Source organism: Pinus tabuliformis, chromosome 3_1 (assembly GCF_031772625.1).
Source record: "Pinus tabuliformis cultivar Carrire ecotype Pingquan chromosome 3_1, CPIR1, whole genome shotgun sequence".
Lineage (NCBI taxonomy): Eukaryota > Viridiplantae > Streptophyta > Pinopsida > Pinales > Pinaceae > Pinus > Pinus tabuliformis.
The window spans coordinates 719,885,299-719,907,741 of record NC_142301.1 but is presented as its reverse complement, the minus strand read 5'-3'; the positions used below and the strand labels follow the sequence as shown (position 1 = coordinate 719,907,741).

The following is a 22,443-nucleotide window of genomic DNA, read 5'->3' as shown; positions in this document are numbered from 1 at the left end:
GAGTTTGTTGTGCGGAGACGTAATGCTGCTGGACCTCAAGAGTCAAATCTCATGAATCTATCCAATAATTCAAAGTTAGGCGGTAATTCTTCACCTGTTGAAGTTAACCATGCCCACTACCGAAGTTAACAATTAATTTAATTATGGATAGATTCATGACATTGACTCTTGAGGTCCAGCAGCATTACGTCTCCTCGCAGGTAATCATTCAATTGGAGACAAATAACAAATTGTAGTCAATGACGGAAACGTAAACCTACCAAATCAACTAAAAGTTCAAAATTGGTTGCAAATTTATCAGAATGCTGTGTGCAATACCCATGACTTTTTAACCATTATAAGAACCAAACATAATCACCATGATAATTGTATTCAATCCCTTGGAGAAGCTGTATGAGTCGTAGCTCAACTCCTTAGTGGATTAACGGAAGAGAAACGAATAATGTCGAGCAATAGTGACATGAATATGTTGGAGCAAAAGGGGAAACTTGCTCCCCATGCAGTAATTGTGCCATTTCCTGCACAGGGACATGTAAATGTTCTCATCAATTTGGCCCAGTTGCTGGCTATGAGGAATGTTTTTGTCACTTTCGTTAATACTGAGTGGATACACAAACGCATGGTGGAAGCTTCAGAAGACCCTAAATCTCTTCTCTCCAGAAACGATCCCGATCTGGACCAGCAAGGACAAAGAATTCGATTTCTGTCTATTCCAGATGGTTTACCACCCGACCATGGTCGCACTTCCAACGTTGGCGAGTTATTTGTTGCCGTGCAAAAGTTAGGGCCCACCTTGGAGGAGCTCCTTCGAAGCACTGAAGAGAAATCAGCAGCATGTCCACCCATCACGTTCATCGTCACAGACGCCTTCATGTCTTGTACGGAGCAAGTCGCAAGCAATATGAAAGTGCCGAGGGTTATCTTCTGGCCTATATGTGCCGCCGCCTCCATTTCTCAATGCTACGCCAATTTCCTTATTTCTGAGGGACATATTCCAGCAAATGGTATGTTCTCCATTTCCAGTAATTAGAAGAGAGTTCACATTTTCTGATTGTTGATCAAATCATATTTTATAGATTATCCTTTAATTTCTATTAATTGAAATTTCTGTCTTAATAATATTATTAATACCATATTATGATTCGCACTGACATGATTAATAATTTTTTCGCTTCATATTATATGCCAACTTCAATCATCCTTCATGATCCAAATAAATTATTTAATTTGATTGCTTCAATTTATGTACCAACAACCAAGGTTAACACAAAATTTAGTAAACTGTTAGATGCCATGTAACCAATAGGTAGGTAGACTTTATGTAGGACATTATGACAAAACAACTACTTTTTGGTTTTCAGTGTACGCAAAATGTTCTATATGATGGATTGTTTTAAATGATTGCAATCAATTGAGATACATAATTTGTCTGTGAGAGGTAGAAGCAAGATTAAGTTTATTTATTTTTGAGTAAGATAAAAAATCTGTAAATTATAATTTTTTTGATATTTTAAATATATAAATAAATTGTGTATATTAGATATTTTTTAACATTTAAATTATATAGGTTTTATAATTTTAATAAATTTTACTTAATTTCACAAAAAATAATATGCCAAAAACACTAAACATGAGAATATAGCCAACTTTTTCCGATAAATTTTACATATGAGTTCAGAAACTACGTTTATGTTGGATTCAAACATAGGTGTCTTTTGTGAATTGACATGGATGTTATAAAAGTTTTTTTTGAAAAAAAAATAAAATTGGAAAGTAATATTGACTTACCTACAAAAAGGCTATAGAAAGTATAAAGAGGATTTTAATCAGTATAGATCCATTTTAAGTATGGATTTAATATAAGTTTAAGGGATTGAATTTTTTTATGTGCAAATTTTTTTAGAGCGCAGAATAAAGTGTGTAATTTTTTATTCTTACCAAACTGTAAAATATTAAGATTCAAAGGTTTTAAAAGTAACATTGACTTAACTGCAAGAAGTCTATATGAAGTATAAGGAGAATTTTAACGAGTATAGATCCATCTTAAGCATGGATTTAACGCGAGCTTAAAGGGATTGAATTTCTTTATGTTCAAACTTTTTTAGAGTGCAAATGCAATGTATCATTGTTTATTATTACCACATTGTAAAATTTTAAGTTTCAAAGGTTTTAACCATAAAAACTTATTTTTTCATGATATATATATAATTTTTTTTAAAATATATAATACATACATAGTTGACATTAAAATATTTTACATAACATGTACATCAAGACATTTTACAATACAAATTAAAATATTTTTTTATTATTAGCATATTTTTAAGTATAGCTAGTATTAATATATTATATTGATAACTCAGATTAAATAATTTATTATATACAACATCAAAATATTTTCATTTAACAATTTTTTATATATATAAATATATATAAATTTGATATCTATTTAAATTAGTTAACATAAATTTTCAAATAATTTATTTAAATTTAATGTTAAAATATTTTTTTAAAATTTAAGATTTAACATTTTTTACTTTTAATTAGTTTATTCCTAACCTATTTATTTTTTATTATAAAAGATATTATTATTCCATTTAAATTTTATTTTTATTTTTATTTTAAAAACACTTCCCAACTCCATATTAACATACTTACACATACAGCGAGGTTACAAAATTAGCCTCTTCTCTTAACTAATTCTCACGATTACATTTACGAGACCTAACTAACTACACAATAAAAACTCATGATCGCTATCGATGCATCTAAATATAAATGGTCTTGGTGAGTCTCGATGCAGTCGAATATGAAAGATGAAACACTCGTTCATAGTTATAGTTTTTACGTTATGCTTATAAATCCTTGTTTGTTTCTTCAACTATTTTCATTTGCTCTGCAAAGACAATAACTATACTATGTTGGTACCTTCTTCAGTAACGGAGGCGAATAATCCAGAAAATTTCATCACCTGTCTTCCCGGAAACATCCCACCACTGAAGCCGACCGACCTGTTATCCTTCTATCGCTCCCAAGATCCATCCGACATTCTTTTCAAAGCCTTTCTCCATGAATCACAGAAGCAAAGCAAAGGCGACTATGTATTATTGAACACGTTCAAGGAGCTCGAAGGGAGGGATGCAATAACGGCACTCTCTTTGAATGGCTGTCCTACTTTGGCCATTGGACCACTTTTTCTTCCCAATTTTTTACAACGAAGGGCATCGGGATGCAGTCTGTGGGAGGAGGAGGAGGGCTGCCTCACCTGGCTGGATATGCAACGCCCGGGATCAGTTATATATATTTCGTTTGGGAGCGTTTCTGTCAAATCAAAACAACAGCTGGAGCAGCTAGCATTAGGGCTAGAAAACAGCGGACAACCTTTCTTGTGGGTTCTCAGGTTAGATATCGCAGATGGTCAGGCTGCAATTTTGCCTGAGGGCTTTGAAGAACGAACAAAGAAACGGGCAATCTTTGTGGGATTATTCGGTGGGATTATTCCTTGCCCACGCTTCGGTGGGATTATTCCTCACACACTGTGAGCATGGGAGTTCCGTTAGTGGGATTCCCATATTTTGGCGATCAGTTTCTCAACTGCAGATTCGCTAAGGAGGTTTGGAAGATCGGCCTCGATTTTGAGGACGTGGATGTGGATGAACGCAAGGTGGTCACGAAAGAAGAGGTTGAGGATGTTGTGAGGAGAGTGATGAGAACAGCGGAAGGAAAGAAGATGAGAGACAACGTTCTCAAACTCAAAGAGTCGGCAACAAAGGCCGTCCTTCATGGAGGATCTTCTTTTCTGAACCTAAACACTTTCGTTAATGCCATGACGATGAGTAAAGTGCACCAATCCAAAACATGAAGCCATTTGACTTGAAGTCCAGAAGATGTCAAGAGAGCTTGGCTTTCAAGCCTTTCAGGTTTTACTCATAAGTGGGTTTACCACATATGCAAAACCAGTATCATTCTTAAAAAAGAAAATATTTTAGATGTGGAAAATATTAAATATGGTCATCACGCTTGCTCCATTTCATGGCTTCAATGGCTTCATCTGGTACAGATTATGTAATCATGTACTACCTGGACTGTAATGGTTCATAATTGTCATCCTTTTCCTGCAAATGTTTTAAAGTAATTGAAATCAGATTCTTGGCACCAGTAACGCTCCTTTTCAAGTATCTTCCTTCACTGGACTCTACTCTGTTTCTAGATATTTTGATTGTGGCGGTTAAATGATCCGAGCACTAACAGAAGATCTAGCACCAACCAGAATTCTGGAAACTAGAGAAAAATTTATGCCCAGCTTACATGGCATCTCATAGTGCTTGAGGCATCTATCGATGACGTTGTGGCACGCCCCTCACACGTGTAACCGTACGTAAGAAAGTCAAATTGTCAAAAGCACACAACCTAGATAATCCATACACGTGACTCTATCGTCTACGTGGTTGACACTCCATTTCGCCCAGTTCTTCCGAATCGTAGTTTAATCCACAAAATTCCAAGTAAATTCCAATGTACATAATTACTTTATTAAAATGTTAAAGGGGTATTAGTTAAGCATTACGAAATTAATGAGAATGGCAGATGTTTCATAAGTTAAAATTATAATGGTTTTATAATTTTTTATTATCATTAAAAATATATGTACGTACAGAGATTATTATTGGTTTAGTTTTTTTTATTACAATATTATTTTATAAATGATATGTGATTTAAGTTAATATGTTTTAAATTTTATAAAATATATAGTAGGTAAACATTATCAAATTTTCCTTTTATTTTTTTAATTATTTAATTATTTGAAAATTAGATTTATTTTTTTTGTTTTTAAATTATATTTAAAAGGATTGTATTTATTACTGAAAAGAGAGGATTTGAATTTAATGGTGATGAGTTCTTTACTATTAAATCAAAATCAATTTTAAAGAAATATTTTGAGCTAGAGTTAGCGATTTAATTTGATATTGTATTTAGGAAGGTTATATTAATGATCTTGTGATATGTGTATACAAAGAGTATCAAAGTTTAGCCATACTTATTTCGTCAAATTTTTGTCCAAAGAAGTAAGATTTAATGGTGAAAAGTAAGGGGTTATTCGCCATACATAAGTGGATAAAAGTTCACCTCTATATCCTTCTTTTAAAATGAATTCAAAATTCTTCTGCCATAATTACAGTTGAAGGTTTCATTCTTTAAGGTGGCTAAGGTTTGAAACTCACCGTATTGGGAGGAGACGCCCAAGGAAATCCACCCATGTTAATTGTTCATGTGGCCTAGATTAGGTACAATCCTCAAGTTATTTTTATAAAATAGACATAGTGAGTAGTGATTTTGATGTGAAATTTGTGGTATTTGGTAGGAGACATTGCAAATTTTGCCCCCATGTTAAAGGCTGGTGTGGCCTAAGATGAATAAATTTTGTGTTGTAAATTTCTCTTTATAATAAAAAACAAACAAAAAAACTTTCATATTTAAATGTATTTTACTCTATTGAGAAATTAATAAAATAATAAGAATAACATTCTTGGGAAATTGAAATGTGATATGCTAACAAATTTTAATGAGTATTCCTCTCTCTCTCTCTCTCTCTCTCTCTCTCTCTCTCTCTCTCTCTATATATATATATATATATATATATATATATATATACTTTCTATTGTCAAAGAAAATAAAATTACATTGGTGTAGCGGATGTCCATCTAAGGACTTTGACAGAGCATGGATTTGACAGACCCAAAAGAAGAGACTACGATAGATTTGGTAGACCAAACAAAATCACCCGACTTCGGTATGGTCTTCAAAGTGACTCTTCTTTCCTCTCTTTCTCGCAATCTTTTTCTGACCTACAGGAGGCGAATCAACCAAAGTAATTTGTAGATTATTGGTGAGATCTGAAGGAGATTCCCTATCGGTCTCAAAAGAAGTCAATTCATGTGCACGCTTTAAAATACCAAAAGAGATGTCTTGACTTCCCAATTTCCTATTTTCAAGGGGTACTGAGATCCCTATTGAAGCTGCATAGGTTTGATGAGGAGTGACAATCTGATCTTACTTCTCTGGAGTCATACCATCGTCAACACCATTCTCCTCTTGATTTGAAATGGAAGAAGTCTCACCCTCCATAGAGGACGGGTTAACAAGTTTCGAACTTTTAGATTTTGAAGATCTAAAGTGTTGTCTCTTGATGTAATTTAATAGAGGGTAGGAATTATATATATGGCTAGTTTGTAGACAAATTCAACACTAAAACACAATATTCTCGTAATCCAGAGGTTGGGTTCAATGAAAACCACTAATTTTTAAATTGTTTTAATCTAACATCCCTTTAATAATGTCAATTCCACACATATTTTTCGGTATGTGTATAAGTCACAGTTCCCTCAAGAGGGATATGTGGTAGGAAAATGACCGAAAAAATTTCGTATGCCCTAAAAAACTCAAAGGTGCCAAATATGGGTGGGAAAATTTAGAAGTCGAACCCAAATTGGAAATTTGGTGATACTATTGTAGAAGGATCGAACTCCAGAAACTAGGAAGTTATGAACAAACCAACTTTACCCCATAACCAAGGCCCATAATTTAGGGCCTTCTGGTACTTTTCTAGTTCATCAAAAATCACTATAAAAAATCCTTTAGAGTAGAAGATGAGTTTGCACTCTTCAGTCCAAACCATATGAATCCATTTGTATAGATCATCTGAATGTAGCCATAAGCCATCGAAGTGACAGATAAGGCTTGATTCAGTGTAGAGTTGAAGGTAGTCCTCCATATTTTGGTGTGAAATTTCAATAAAGTCACTACAACAAAACCCTGTGATTAGCATCCATTTTTGCTTCCTTTTTTGCATCTAGAGACCATTTTTGGTGCTCTTTGTGTCCATTTATCAAATATGGTGCAAAACATGATGCAAAGTTTTCACCAAGTTTTGCAGCAAGTCTTACATCAAGTTTAGCACCAGGGATTGTAATAGGTTTTGCACCGGATTTTACACCAAGTTTTACGCCATGTTTTATGCCAAGTTTTGTGCCATCCTTTGCACCATGTTTTGCATCAAGTTTGGCACTTAATTTTGTTTCACCATCTTTTTTCATCCTCTATTGCATCCACTTTTTTGCGCCTACACTTGCATCAACTTTTGCATCATCTCTTGCATCCTCTTTTGCATCATTTTTTAAATCATTTTTTGCATCCATTTTTGCATATTTTTTGCATCTAATTTTGCATTTACTTTTGTTGCATTGACTTTTACATATTGTTTTGCATCCATATTTACATCCTCTTTTTCATCTGTTATTGTGTCCACTATTGCATCCATTTTTCTTGTGCCATAATTTGCACCTAGTTTGACACCTCCCTTTGCACCCTTTTTTGTTTCTAAATTTGCATCCTCATATACATCTAGGTTTTGATAGACTTTTACACCTATTTTTAATCCCTTTTTATATCCACTTTTGCTCAAGATTTGCATAAGGTTTTGTGTCTCGTATTGCATCTACTTTTGCATAAAATTTTGTTGCATCAACTTTTGCATCATATTTTACATCCATTGTTTCACCCATGTTTATGCCCACTTTTACATCCCTTTTTGCATCCCATTTTTCATCTTCATTTGCTTTTTTTTTTTGCATCTATCATTACATCCACTTTTCTTGTGACACAATTTGTGCCATGTTTTATACTTACTGTTGTACCCACGTTTTCTTCCAATTTTGCATCCATCTTCGCATCCTCTTTTGCATAAAATATTGCATCTATTTTTGCATCCACTTTTGTGTGGGTTTTGCATCTCATTTTGTATCTTTTTTTGCATGTACTTCCATTGCATCCATATTTTTCATCCAATTTTGTTTTTCATGTTGCACCCGTGTTTGCATCCACTTTTACATCCCTTATAGCATCTTGTCTTGCATCTAAGTTTGCATCTTTCTTTTTTTGGTCTATTATTACGTCCACTTTCTCATTCACTTTTTTTGTGCTATGATTTGTGCCATATCTTATGCCTATCATTGCAACCCACATTTTCTTCCTCTATTGCATCCACATTTGCATCCTCTTTTGTGTCCAAGTTTGCATCAAATATTGTTTATGTTTTTTGTATCCCATTTCGAATCTACTTTTACATCCACTTTTGATTTGTCCAATTTTGCAACTAATTTTTTGTTCACTATTGCACCCATGTTTGGCCCATGTTTACATCCCTTTCTTCATCCAATTTTTCCTCCTTTTTGCATTCAAGTTTGTGTCTCTTTTTTTTTTTACATTCATTGTAGTATCCACATTTGTTTCACCACAATTCAGGCTAAGTTTTATGCCTACTATTGTGCCCATGTTTTCCTCCACTTTTTCATCCATGTTTGATTCCTATTTTGTGTTCAAGTTTGCATCAACTATTACATCTAATTTTTCATCCAATTTTGTGTCAATTTTTCTGTCTTGTTCTTCATCTACTTATGTTGTGTCCACTCTTCATCAAAATTTACGTCTATTTTTACTGCCATTTTCTTGTTCACTTTTGCATCCCTTTTCCAACACACATCATATTTTTTGCATTGATGATATTTCTTATGACATTGAAAATTATGAACAACTGATGACAATGTCAATAATTATAACGATGATGATAATGAAGATGATGATGATGACATGAATTGTGATTGTTATGATAATGACAATGAAGATAAAGACGATGGAAGCTACAATGACAATGATGATGATGATGCTAATGACCTTGGCAATTCTTACCAATTTTTAAATGTTGTCATGGTCAAAATCATAATAATTATCTTTGGTGTCATCTTCCAAGTCATCATCATCTGATCATTTTATCATTATTTTCATCTTGGTCATCATCAAGAACAATAATGACATGAATGATGATTATGATGTTCATGATGAAGATGACAACAATTATGATAAAAATTATATTAGTTATGATGATGGAGATGATGACAATTATAATGATGATGATAATGGTAGTAATGATGATGATCATCGATCATCTCTAAAAAATAAAGTTGTTATTTTTCTTGCATATATCATGTGTCCTAACAACCCTTTTCGAGCACTCGTAACATTTTTTAGGTTGATGATATTTCTTATGATGTCTATAATTATGAACAATTAATGACAATATCCATAATCATGATGATGATGATGATGATGATGATGATGAAGACATGAATGGTGATTATGACGATAATGAAATGATGACAATAATGATGACATTGATGGTGGTGATGATGGCAATAATGAAGATGATGACCCTCCCTCTAAACTAGGGAGGTACTCATAATGAGACAAAAAGGTACTCTCAAGTTGAAATATTCATATAAGAAGGGATTTGGATTGATAAGCATCAGTGATGATTTACATCATCATAGCCAACATGTAACAGCCCAAAATAAATATCTAATTAACTTATTAACATTAAATTTAAATCACAGTGGCAATTACCTAACCACATAAACATGTAATTAATTAACTAAATTCAAACTAGGAATAGTGCTTACCTGTGGTAGCTGTGGGCTTACCGCAACAAGGTTTTGGGGACGACTCTCCACCCAACCATAGGCTCAATTGCACAAGGATTTGCTACAACTGGCCACCCCCGAGCCCTCAATCAACATACTATTGCCAGTGACTCCTAAGTGTTAGAACACCATTCTCCTAAGAGAATGAAAGATAGAATCTCGGAATGATGGAATGCAAGAATGCCTCTCATCTTCCTCACTATCTAATAAATAGAAAAAACATTGGAAGGGGAACCACATGCACACACTCCATGTGTCTACATGCAACTTTCTTTTGATTTTTAGCTTTCTTGTTTTATTTCTTTACTTTTCTTTTGATTTTTAGCTTTCTTGTTTTATTTTCTTCTTTTTGATAGTTTTCTTGTTTTATTTCTATCTATTATTATTTAGAGCTTTAGTATGGTTATTACTATTTTTATTTTTATTATTTTTATGTATTTTCTTGTATATATTTTTAATATCATTTATTATTTAACATTTATGATTTATTATTTTTATTATTTATTATTAAGTGATTTATTTGTTATTATTTATTATTTCTATTATTTTTGTATTATTTATTATTATTTATTATTTATTATTTTTATTATTTATTATTTATTATTAAGGGAGGGATATTACATACTCTCCCACTTTAAGGAACTTCATCCCTAAGTTAAGTTTAATTATTTTTTATTTTTTATTTTTATTATTTATTATTTATTTACTTCATGTTGCCAACACCCTCTGCTGAACTAGTATAACTAGCAGGCATCGAAAGTCCCCAACACCCCGGGAAATCTCAAGGAATCTCTATCCTTTTTTCCACTTTTGGCACCAGGCATAAGCCTCACCTGGTATGTATCCTAGTCCAAGGTTGGCCCCAAGCCTCGCGCCTGACTCAGACCTCATCTGCCCCGAGGCAGGCATCCGGTCTGGTACTCAATGACCTCGAGCCCATCAGAGTGGCGCAGCGGAAGCGTGGTGGGCCCATAACCCACAGGCCCCAGGATTGAAACCTGGCTCTGATACCACATGTAACATCCCAAAATAAATATCTAATTAACTTATTAACATTAAATTTAAATCACAGTGGAAATTACCTAACCACATAAACATGTAATTAATCAACTAAATTCAAACTACGAATAGTCCTTACTTGTGCTTACCTGTGGTAGAAGTAGGCTTACAGCAACAAGGTTTTGGGGAAGACTCTCCACCCAACCATAGGCTCAATTGCACAAGGATTTGCTACAACTGACCACCCCCAAGCCCTCAATCAACGTACTACTGCCAGTGACTCCTAAGTATAGAATCTCGGAATGATGGAATGCAAGAATGCCTCTCATCTTCCTCACCATCTAATAAATAGAACAAACATTGGAAGGGGAACCACATGCACACACTCCATGTGCCTACATGCAACTTTCTTTTGATTTTTAGCTTTCTTGTTTTATTTCTTTACTTTTCTTTTTATTTTTAGCTTTCTTGTTTTATTTTCTTCTTTTTGATAGTTTTCTTGTTTTATTTCTATTTATTATTATTTAGAGCTTTAGTATGGTTATTACTATTTTTATTTATTTTTATTTTTATTTATTTTCTTGTATATATTTTTAACATCATTTATTATTTAACATTTATGATTTATTATTTTTATTATTTATTATTAAGTGATTTATTTATTATTATTTATTATTTCTATTATTAATTATTATTTTTGTAATGTTTATTATTTATTTACTTCATGTTGCCAACACCCTCTGCTGAACTAGTATAACCAATCAGCATCGAAAGTCCCCAACAGCCCGGGAAATCTCAAGGAATCTATGTCCTTTTTCCCACTTTCGGCACCAAGCATAAGCCTGACCCGGTCTATATTGTAGTCCAAGGCTGTCCCCAAGGCTCGCGCCTGACTCAGACCTCATCTGCCCCAAGGCAGGCATCCGGTCTGGTACTCAATGACCCTGAGCCTATAAGAGTGGCGTAGCAGAAGCGTGGTGGGCCCCTAACCCAAAGGTCCCAGGATCGAAACCTAGCTCTGATACCACATGTAACAGCCCAAAATAAATATCTAATTAACTTATTAACATTAAATTTAAATCATAGTGGAAATTACCTAACCACATAAACATGTAATTAATTAACTAAATTCAAACTAGGAATAGTGCTTACCTGTGCTTACCTGTGGTAGAAGTAGGCTTACCGCAACAAGGTTTGGGGAACGACTCTCTATCCAACCATAGGCTCAATTGCACAAGGATTTGCTACAACTGGCTAGCCCCGAGCCCTCAATCGACATACTACTGCGAGTGACTCCTAAGTCTTAGAACACCATTCTCCCAAGAGAATGAAAGATAGAATCTCAGAATGATGGAATGCAGAAATGCCTCTCATCTTCCTCACCATCTAATATATAGAACAAACATTGGAAGGGGAACCACATGCATACACTCCATGTGTCTACATGCAACTTTTTTTTTTTTTTTTTTTAGCTTTCTTGTTTTATTTCTTTACTTTTCTTTTGATTTTTAGCTTTCTTGTTTTATTTTCTTCTTTTTGATAGTTTTCTTGTTTTATTTCTATTTATTATTATTTAGAGCTTTAATATGGTTATTACTATTTTTATTTTTATTATTTTTATTTATTTTTTTGTATATATTTTTAATATCATTTATTATTTAACATTTATGATTTATTATTTTTATTATTTATTATTAAGTGATTTATTTATTATTTCTATTATTAATGATTATTTTTGTATTTTTGTATTATTATTTATTATTTATTATTTTTATTATTTATTTTTTATTATTAAGGAGGGGGATATTACACAACATTGTCAGAGTAAGGCCTTGACTAACAAATTTATCTCTCCATTAGATCAGAGCACAATGTTGGGAGGCATAAATTTGAACACCACTGCCTCTCTAGGCACTTACTCCACCAAGATGTTCACTAGTTATGTCCTCACATGATCATTTCCTAATCCACTATCATAATATTTGACACCAGGAAATGTCAATCCTCATGACTATTCTTATCTTCGATTAATGTACTTGACTTATGGCGATTAGTCCTAGTCAAAGTCCAAATTCTCAAAGAATATTGGTCCCAGATGTTTATCCAATCCACCATTCTCCCTACTAGTGTCTTTACTAGGCTTATGATTGTTAGTCCTGGCCATAGTACATGACACATGGATAATATGGTGTCTACACTCACTCCCTCTCAAGCAGAGAGGAGACATCCACAAGCATAAGATTTTCTCAAGAATACCCATCATTTTCATAGAGAATAACATCATTAATTTGTTTTCATCACATGATGCCTTTATGATTAAGCATTCATAGATTTGTGGCAAAATATTTCCCCTTTTGTCATTTGTGATGAAATAAAATCAAAAAGTGAAAGACAAAATCATTTAAGATACACTATATTGATTTATGTATGTCTAAACTCTAAGGTTGAAGTGAATAATTCATGTAACTCTTATATCTATGAGTTATGCCAAACTTATGAAAACCTTATTGCCTAAGTCCTATATTTAAGAAAATGAAAAAGAAAGAAAAATAAGGCCCAATGAATGGTAACTCATGTATTCCCTCCCTCTTTGGAAAATATATGAATATATACACTCCTAGTCAGACTTGATCACATGTTTATGATGGTTAAATCATGAATTCCTCTTTTCTCCTTGCAGTTTCACTTTATCATTTAAGCACCTAATTGAAGATCTAGGGAATGTTTATTGCCTATGGCTTTCATGTCTACTCTTGCTTTATTTATGTCACACTATTGTCAATTTATGTGACGGAGTGAAATACATAACTTTGTGGAGTTATTAGAGTGGTGTATTAAGTTAGTCAACTCACACACATGTATTACATCTCATTGATCCACATGTGTGGGTTGGAGACTCATTTCTTGACAACTTTAATGGAGACTACTTTATGGCTTTAATGGTATAGCTTACAAAATATCTTGTTAAACATTGTGATTCATCCTTTCTTTTCCTCGAGACACTTGATAATATTGAAGTCACTCCCAATAATCCATGGAGATGGGGAGTATAAATTACTTGTGCTAGAAATATAATTGAGAAATAGAGGTTTTTCATTTGCGATATTGGAGTCATAGACATTGGATACATGGTAATAGTCCTCGATGTCAATTAACTAAAATTGTATTGTCATAATGCAAAAAGAGGTAAACATATTGGTAACCTTGATGTCTTGATCATTTCAAATAATAGTCATTCCACCCAAGTATCTCTAAGCATCAATCACTACTACTGGGAAATTCCTCCCCCATTTTCTAATTATATGAGGTAGGACCTCACTTAATTTCTTTTGCTCCTTATATCAACATTATTGATGGGTGCTTTGTGTACCATTTTTCTTTTAGGAGTCTTTGTTTTCCTTTACTATTGAGGCCCCTCATGTTCCATGAGACTATTTTCATCTAGAATTTACATAGAAAGGAAGTATAATGTGACAAAAAAAAACATGTCTCAAGATTTAAGAGCTTGGACAATTCCACTTCATGACTTGTATATTTCCTTAACCTGGGACCGAATGGTGAACTTGATGGCCTTAAGGGAAATTGAGCAATGAAAATCTAAAAAAGAGGTGACTTTTGACTTATCACATACAATTTAATATACTTAAAAAAATATCCATAACAATTTCATCAATCAATGAATCATTAAAAAGATATCCAAAACAATTTCATCAAGCAATGAATCATTGCATTATAAAATACAATCTATAAACATTTTGGGAACGTTTTACTAAACATGCTCAAAAACCAACATATTTAATATTAATATTTAACAATAACATGGATAATAACAAATTTTGATAAATTAAATAACATATTATCAACCCTAAAAAATGTCTCTAACAAAAAACTATAAAGCATGCAACTAATGGAAGTGACCACTCGAGGCCACCATAAAACAATTTATCTATTAAGACCAAGATTAATGGGGACAAAGATCTACAAAGGATAAAGGAAAACCTATTTTAACTTTATTGTTTTATTAACCTGGCTCAAGATGAACATTTCAAGATATCATGAAGAACATAATTAGTTTTATTGCATTAAGAAAACCCAAGCACATTCTATAACTTAGAAAGGAAGAGATGTATAACACCCATCTTAGTGACACAAAACATGGCATTGATTTACTTTTTTATATATAATTTAAACTCCTGTCATAAAATCACAAATTTAGCATGAATGGAATGTTTAAAATCCATTTTTATAAAAACAAAATATAATTTTTCTTATAGAAAGAAATACCAAAAACTAAATATATATTTTTAGAAAATAAAAAAAATACTAAAACTAAATATATATTAAAAAAAACTAAAACATAAGCAAACTAGAATATGAATTTGACTCTCTTGTTCACTTTCGAAAACTCATATGGTGGAATGTGATCTCTTTATCCTCATCTTTAGCTTTTTCCTAAAAAATAAAAGCATGCAAAAGCGGGAAAGAGCCATAAAGCATTGGGAAGAGTTTTCCTAAGCACAAAAGCATCTAAAAAGTGGAAAAGGCCATTTTTATATGAGGAAACATTATTGACCCAAAAAGACTTTTCCCAAATTGAACTAATTAGGAATTTTGGAAATCTTCATAGCCTTCACTTTCCTATATATTGGAGGCTTGGCCATTGAAAAAATGATGGGAATTCTTGTATTGTCACACTGCTGAGATATATCTTGAGAGGGAGAGTTTTGGAGCTACGAGTTGGGGGAGGTGCTATTGCAACTACATCTAATTGTTGTAACTTTCCTCTGACTCCTTTATTCAAATAGATCAATTGTTCTTCCTTCCATATGTTTCTATTCATTCTTTACTTCTTCTATTTAATGGATGTATGGAATTTTGGTTTGTATTTATTTATTCAATAATATTTATATGTTTCTGATAGTTTCGATTATCAAGATATTATGTTGTGAAGGTTGCTTTATTCTCTCTCTTATGTGTAGGACCAAGCTTTGGAGCTAGCTAGGAGTGCTTCCTAGCTATACTAAAAACTCGAAGAAGACCTGCATGTGAGGACTCACAAGAATTCATTCTCTTTTTCTTAATCTATACTCTACATCTTGTTCTACCAAGAATCCTAAGCCTTATAACAACCTTTCTCTTAATTGGTTTGTCCTAGGTTTCTGGGATAAACTGAGAGGGTTTTATTTTCATCTAACCGTGCATTAAATCCTATAGTAAAATGATATTTAGAAACTTTAATATAATTCACTATGTAAATGAACTTAGTAAAATGAACCCATAGAGGGGATTATAAATGGAAATAAAAGTAAAACTCTAAACAAGAAGCCAAAAGTGGATTTAACTATGGATGCAAAATTGGGTGTAGAATTGGATATTAAACTAGCCATCAAAACAAGATGCAAACAATGACACAAAAAGGGTTTTAAAGTAAAATTAAAAAATGGTGCAACACTAGCCACAAAGAAGGGAACAAAATAGAGCATATGAAAGGATACCGAATTGGGTGCAAACAAGGATGCAAAAATGGACACCAAAATGAGGATTCAAAGAATGGTGTAAAATTAGGATAAAAAAAGGATGTAAGAAAAGACACAAAACAAAATGCAAAATGGGACTAAAAAATGGTGAAACTAATGATGTAAAAAATGATGCATAACTAGATGAAAATTCAAACTAAAATCTAGGTGCAAAATGAGATGCAAATGTGGACACAAAATGTGGCAGAAAAAAGGTTGCAAATTTCAAAGCCAAAAAGGATGCAAATTTGGACAAAAAAATGGTGCAAAATTGGACACCAAAAAAGAAAAAATGGTGCAAAAATGGGCATAAAAATGGCTCAAATTTGGATGCAAATTGAGATGCAACATTGGATGTAAAATGAGGTGCAACAAATCATTCAAAACTTGGTGCAAAAACTGTAGGTTTTAACCCTGTACAGAAATTACCTGCATACGAATTCTTAAACAAAGAAAATAAACAATGCGAGAGCATAACCCATAAAACACATATGCACAGAGAATTTTCCCTGGATCCCAAAACTGGGACTACCAGCTTGATTTTTCATTATGTTCCTTTCAATGTTACAATACATATTTATACATGCCGAAGCATCCAATACCATGGACCGAAAACCATCGCGTCCAATACCATGGATCGAAAACCATCGCGTCCAAAAAACATGTGCGAAAAACATGCACAAAACCATAGGTGGGTCTGCCCAACCTAACATATGGTCCAAAACCAAAATTTTCGGGGGCGCTGCCCCGAACCCCATAAAGTGGGGTTACTGGTGTCCTTCAAACCCCCTATTAACTACGTGGAAAGAATATAACACAACCCAACAAAAACAAATGCAAAAGTAGACGAAAAAATGGCTCAAAAATGAATGTAACAATAGACACAAAATGGGATGCAAAGGTGGATGCAACATATGGTTCAACATAGGATGCAAATTTAGATGCTCAAAAGGATGAAAAATTAGATGCAAGAAATGGTGTTAAAAATGATGCTAAATTGGATGCAACGGATAATGCAAAATTAAATGCAAAATATGGTGCAAAATAGGATGCAAAAAAGGGATATAAATAAAATGCAAAAGTGGATGCAAAAAATGGTGCAAAAATGCATGCAAAATTTGGCATTAAAACAGATTCAACATATGGTGAAAAATTGGATGGAAAAAATGGTGTAAAAAAAGGCGGAAAAACTGGGACAAAAATAGATGTAAAAATAAGTACAAAATTAGAAGCAAAAAATGGCATAAGACCAGATGCAAAAATTGGCACAAACTGGATGTAAAAAAAGGCACTAAATCAGATGCCAAATATTGTGTTAAAATCGATGCAAATTATGACACAAAACTAGAAGAAAAGAATGCCACAAAAGAGGAAGAAAAAATGATGCAAAAATAGATGCAAACAATGGCACAAAACTAGAAGCAAAACCTGTTGTAAAACCAAATGAAAATCTTGGTGCAAAATATGATGCAAAAAATGATGGAAAATTTGGCATAAAAAAGATGCAAAATTTGGTGCAAAAAAGGACACTTTAAAAAATGTACAATAGAGCCAGATTTAGCACCAAGCTTCTCATCCCAATTGAGAAAAAAATGCACTAAAATCTGGTGCTAAATCTGGCACAAATTACCTGTTTTGTTGTAGTGAGTGCACCTCCTCAACTTTATCCACCTAGAATGCCCTACGAGTTGCCTGTCATTGCTAAGACCAGGGTCCTATTTTGAGCACCTCCTTGAAGGATAGATTATTTTAATTTGAAGATTCCCCACCCCCTTGGGAACCTACAAACAAGCATGTCACTATAGTGATTGTGGCATCCCTCTTAATTCCACAGCCTATGAGGAATTTTTCCATCTTCAGTTTCCTCCCTCCATAGAGGAGCCTCATTTCACCCATAGGAATACCTGTACGTTGTTGAATCTTGACACTCAACACTCCCACTTCTCTTGATTCTGTGACTAAAAAGCAAAGGGACATGACATGGTCCAAACAAAGATCATAATTTTTTTATGATCCAACTCACCAACACCTTCCATTGTCGGATCCAACTTTGGATAAAGACTTTCAAAAAACACTTTGCTGACAACCTTATGATTTGGCTTCTCAAAGTCGGAGGGCTAACGCTTGGCCATGGTCACACTCAGGATGCCAACCTTGTAAGTAGCCTTTATGTTCTCTACATTGGAGTCTCTTGATAGGATAAATTTTCAAATACACCTTGTAGTTTCCCTCTCCATTCCTATCAGCCTTACCTCCAAATTTAATTGCATGTTCTTCTTCTTAATTTTACCAACAATGTGAAGAATGTTGTCCTCCACATTCACCTTGATATTACCAGCCTCAAGGCCATGTGTTTTGAGAAAAAACATATAACGATCAGAGGTCTCCAAAATATCCGCACTAGATCTACATATCACATGTGTCTCAAACATATTTGTGTGTCAGTTGCATGGAGATGGATAGAAAATGCCCAGTGCACTTGTATTTCCCCACTCCCACATACACCATGAAATATCCAATAATATTCGACATTTTTCCTCATCATAATATTATCAATAAAATACTCTCATCAATAATCTCATTAATAGCATACGCTCTCTCTCTCTCTCTCTCTCTCTCTCTCTCTCTATATATATATATATATATATATATATATATATTTTAAATTAAAAAAAAAAATTGAGATTTTATGAAATTTTGAAATCATGTAGTTGGAAGATAAAAATATATATTTATTTAGAAACAAATAATTACTTATTTTTTAAAAATATATTTATTTTTATTTTATAATTATTTATTTTTATTTTTTATTATAATTTATCTAAATTTGAATTTTTTATTTTATAATTATAAAAAAATTTAATTTAATTAAAATATTAAAAAAATAATTTATATTATGCATAAAAAAATATGATCATAATAATGAAAAATAATATCCACTAAGACGTATATGGTCCACCATACCTTAAGAAGGTAAGAGATTAATAAAATTTCTTAACTTCTTATTTCTGTGCTAAAAAGAAGTGAGAGAAGCCTCCTAGATCACCATAGTTTTGATGAGTTAAAAGCTCAAGAAGGTTGGTAGAGTGAAAAATAACTTGAAAATTAGATTGAATGTGAGTATAAGAACGGAACTCTAAGAGATATATTTTTTCATTATCAACCCTCCTAGGATCACATATTTGACAAACATTTTCATCCCATAGGATTTTTCTTCATTCTCAACCCTCCTAAGATCACATATTTGACAAGCATTTTCATCCCATGGTGTTTTGTTATTGACCAACACCTAGTTTCACTATGGAGCTTATTAGTTCTAATCTTGGAAATGTTCATTTTATTCTTAGCACTAGTCAAGAAAGAGATCTACTTTTTGTGTTCAAGTTTGGGGTTGATCACCTCCTAATAATGTAGTAGTTTCATTTTCCCTCTAGCTCTTTATTTCCCCCTAATTTATCCTTAAATTTGGAATTTGGATAGATGATCTCCTCATTTATTTCTCAATGGTCTAGCCATGACTAGACATCCTTATCCCACCCTTGCTTGAGTTGAATTTTGGGGTTTTTTTTCTATAGATAGAAGTAATTTTAGGAAATCTCTTGGCATCCATGTTGTATAACTTATTCTAATACATAACATACCTATTAATGCCATGCTTCCAATGTGGGAAATAATTTTTCAATAAAGAGGATAGGGTAGGGAGTATTTTCTTTAATTTTGAGATGACAGGTTAAAATTTTCTTTTGGAGTTGTTCAATATTTCTACATGACTATTTGGATATACTACAACCTCAAACCTCACATCCATATAAAATAACAAGAGTGACATGACTATAAAAGAGGATGTTCTTTCTAAAGAATATGAATTTTATTTCAAAAGAAGAACATTGGAAGGGCCCAACATACTCTATCAAATTTGGGAGGCCTTAAGCTACAACTCTTTGTGCTCAAGGTTAGTGTTTGACATGAGAACTAGGGATGGATGCTAAGATGAAATGTTCGTTCAAGGAATTTTAGGTGGAACTTTGAAAATCCCACATATGTTTGAAGTATACAATGGATGAACTCAAATGGGAAACAAACTCAGTTAGAAGTGAGTACACAATTGGTATCCTCATGTTGTGGTTGAGGGAGATTAAAGATGGATTATGCTATGGAAGGTGACAATACTTTCCAAATGTATCTCCTTCACATGGCTTGTTTTTTTGCAATTGAATTTTGACACGAAGCGACTTGAAAGGAGAAAATCCCAAAGTCTAGGTAAGTGCTTATTATGTAAGTAATATGGTCGAACTACCTCTCCTCAATTTATGTGTGGCCCCTCCTCAATGAAAATTTAGAGGGAGGTGGAATACCACTTAGGCCTCCTTAATTTGTGGAAAAGGATGATGATGGACCATAATTTCAAGGACTAGTTTATATCAAGGCACTTGAAGGCATATAGGTCACTTCCATATTTAGCAGTATGGGGGATATAGCTTGGTCAAGATGTTAGCATCTTGAGGATTGTCACTTTTTTTAAGGTATTTTCCTTCCCTCGAACTCTTCCCTTCATCTTTTCGGGTTACATCTCATTTTTTTGTTTTATTTTCTTCGTTTAAGTTTATGAGCTTTCCTAAAGGGCCATAGATCATCAATGACTCGTGGATAAACAAGAAATATTCCTAAATCTTTTTTGAAAGTGCATGCCATGGCACAAGTTAGGTTTGTGTATTGAGGTTTATTTTATATGAGAGAGAAACTCACTTTTTCTATGAAAAGGTGGACACAAAGGTAGGAACAAATACTCCAATGAAGTCAAATCTGTTTAATGTATCCTAAAACTTATTTGAACATTGATCTTATGAATCTCCAAATTCTTGGGGACTCATCTCTGGTTATAAGACGGATGAACAAAACATTATATATTTACACCACCAGTTTATTCTCTGAGGTGGAAAACTTAATGAGCATTTCTAAGTAGTTTATTGACATACCTTTCTCACATTTGTATAGGGAATTTAATGCTAAACATATTCTCTCTATCAAATTTTTAATTCCCTATGTGTACTAGAATATGATGTAATTATGTAAATTTTATTGTTACATATTTTTGATACATGGCTAATTATGAAATGAACTTTAATTTATTGTCTTTTTTCAATCTATATTTAACATTTTCTAAGTGATTTAAGAATGAAATATGATATAGATAATTATTTTTCAAAATTCTAATCCAGATAATTGACTAAAATGACATGAACTCAATAAATTAGATACTTTTATTATTGATACTAGTATAAAACATTTTATAAAAATCTTTATTTAAAATATCAATTAAGATATGTTTTATAAATATATATAAAGTCGGTGTATTTTCAAAATTTCAAATAAATATATATATATATATATATATATATATAATTCTAAATTAATTTCTTTAATTTAAACAAAATTCATAAAAATTATAAATTATAAAATAAAAATAAATAAAAAGAAACCAAACAATAAAATAAAAATAAACGATATGAATAAAAATATCATTAAAATGTTGTTTATATAATATTAGGAAATCACTTTTCTATTTTTCTAACAGTATTGTTTATATATATATATATATAATTTAAAGTGGTTAATTATTTTTTAATAAAAAATAAAAATATATAAATATAATTAAAAAAATATATTTTTATATTATTAAATTTTTAAAATAAAATTAATAAAATTTATAACATAAATTTATAAGACTAGTTTAATCGACAATTGGTTTATTGAGAAATATTATGCAAATTGTTTTATCCAAAATTCAAATACCGAAACTAACCCCAAAAAAATTACAAATTTATAAGAATATATATTATACTATAAATATAAAATTATATACCGAAACTAACCCCAAAAAAATTACAAATTTATAAGAATATATATTATAATATAAATATAAAATTATATATTTTAATTAAAAACTTAAATTGATTACCTTTATATATAAATTATTTTAATAATATTAATTAAAAAATACAAAATCCTCAAAAAAAGTTGTTTATCATTCTCATTAACGTGTTATTGACTGAGTGATATTCCTTAAACATTTTAATAAACTTAATATCTAAATTGGAATTCACTTCGAATTTTATGGATTAGACAGAGATTTTCACATACTAAGAAAGATTGGTGGTCAATCATGCAAACAATGCCCGTTTCTTTGTTCGTTCTTCAAAGCCCTTAGGCAAAATTGTAGCCTGACCACCTGCGATATGTAATCTCAGAACCCACAAGAAAGGTTGTCCGTTGTTCTCTAGCCCTAATGCCAGCTGCTCCAGCAGTTGTTTTGGTCTGACAGCGATGCTCCCAAACGAAATATATATAACTGATCCCGGCCGTTGCATGTCCAGCCAGGTGACGCAGCCCTCCTC

General features: G+C 32.3%; 1 pseudogene across 1 annotated transcript; it reads left to right on the top strand.

Annotated features, from left to right (window-relative positions):
• The first annotated feature begins 397 nt into the window (after nt 1-397).
• On the top strand, nt 398-4,261 carry LOC149189309 (UDP-glycosyltransferase 85A1-like; annotated as a pseudogene). Its single transcript, XR_016256344.1, has 2 exons — nt 398-1,004; nt 2,938-4,261. The product of XR_016256344.1 is annotated as a UDP-glycosyltransferase 85A1-like (transcript).
• The last annotated feature ends 18,182 nt before the right edge of the window (nt 4,262-22,443 follow it).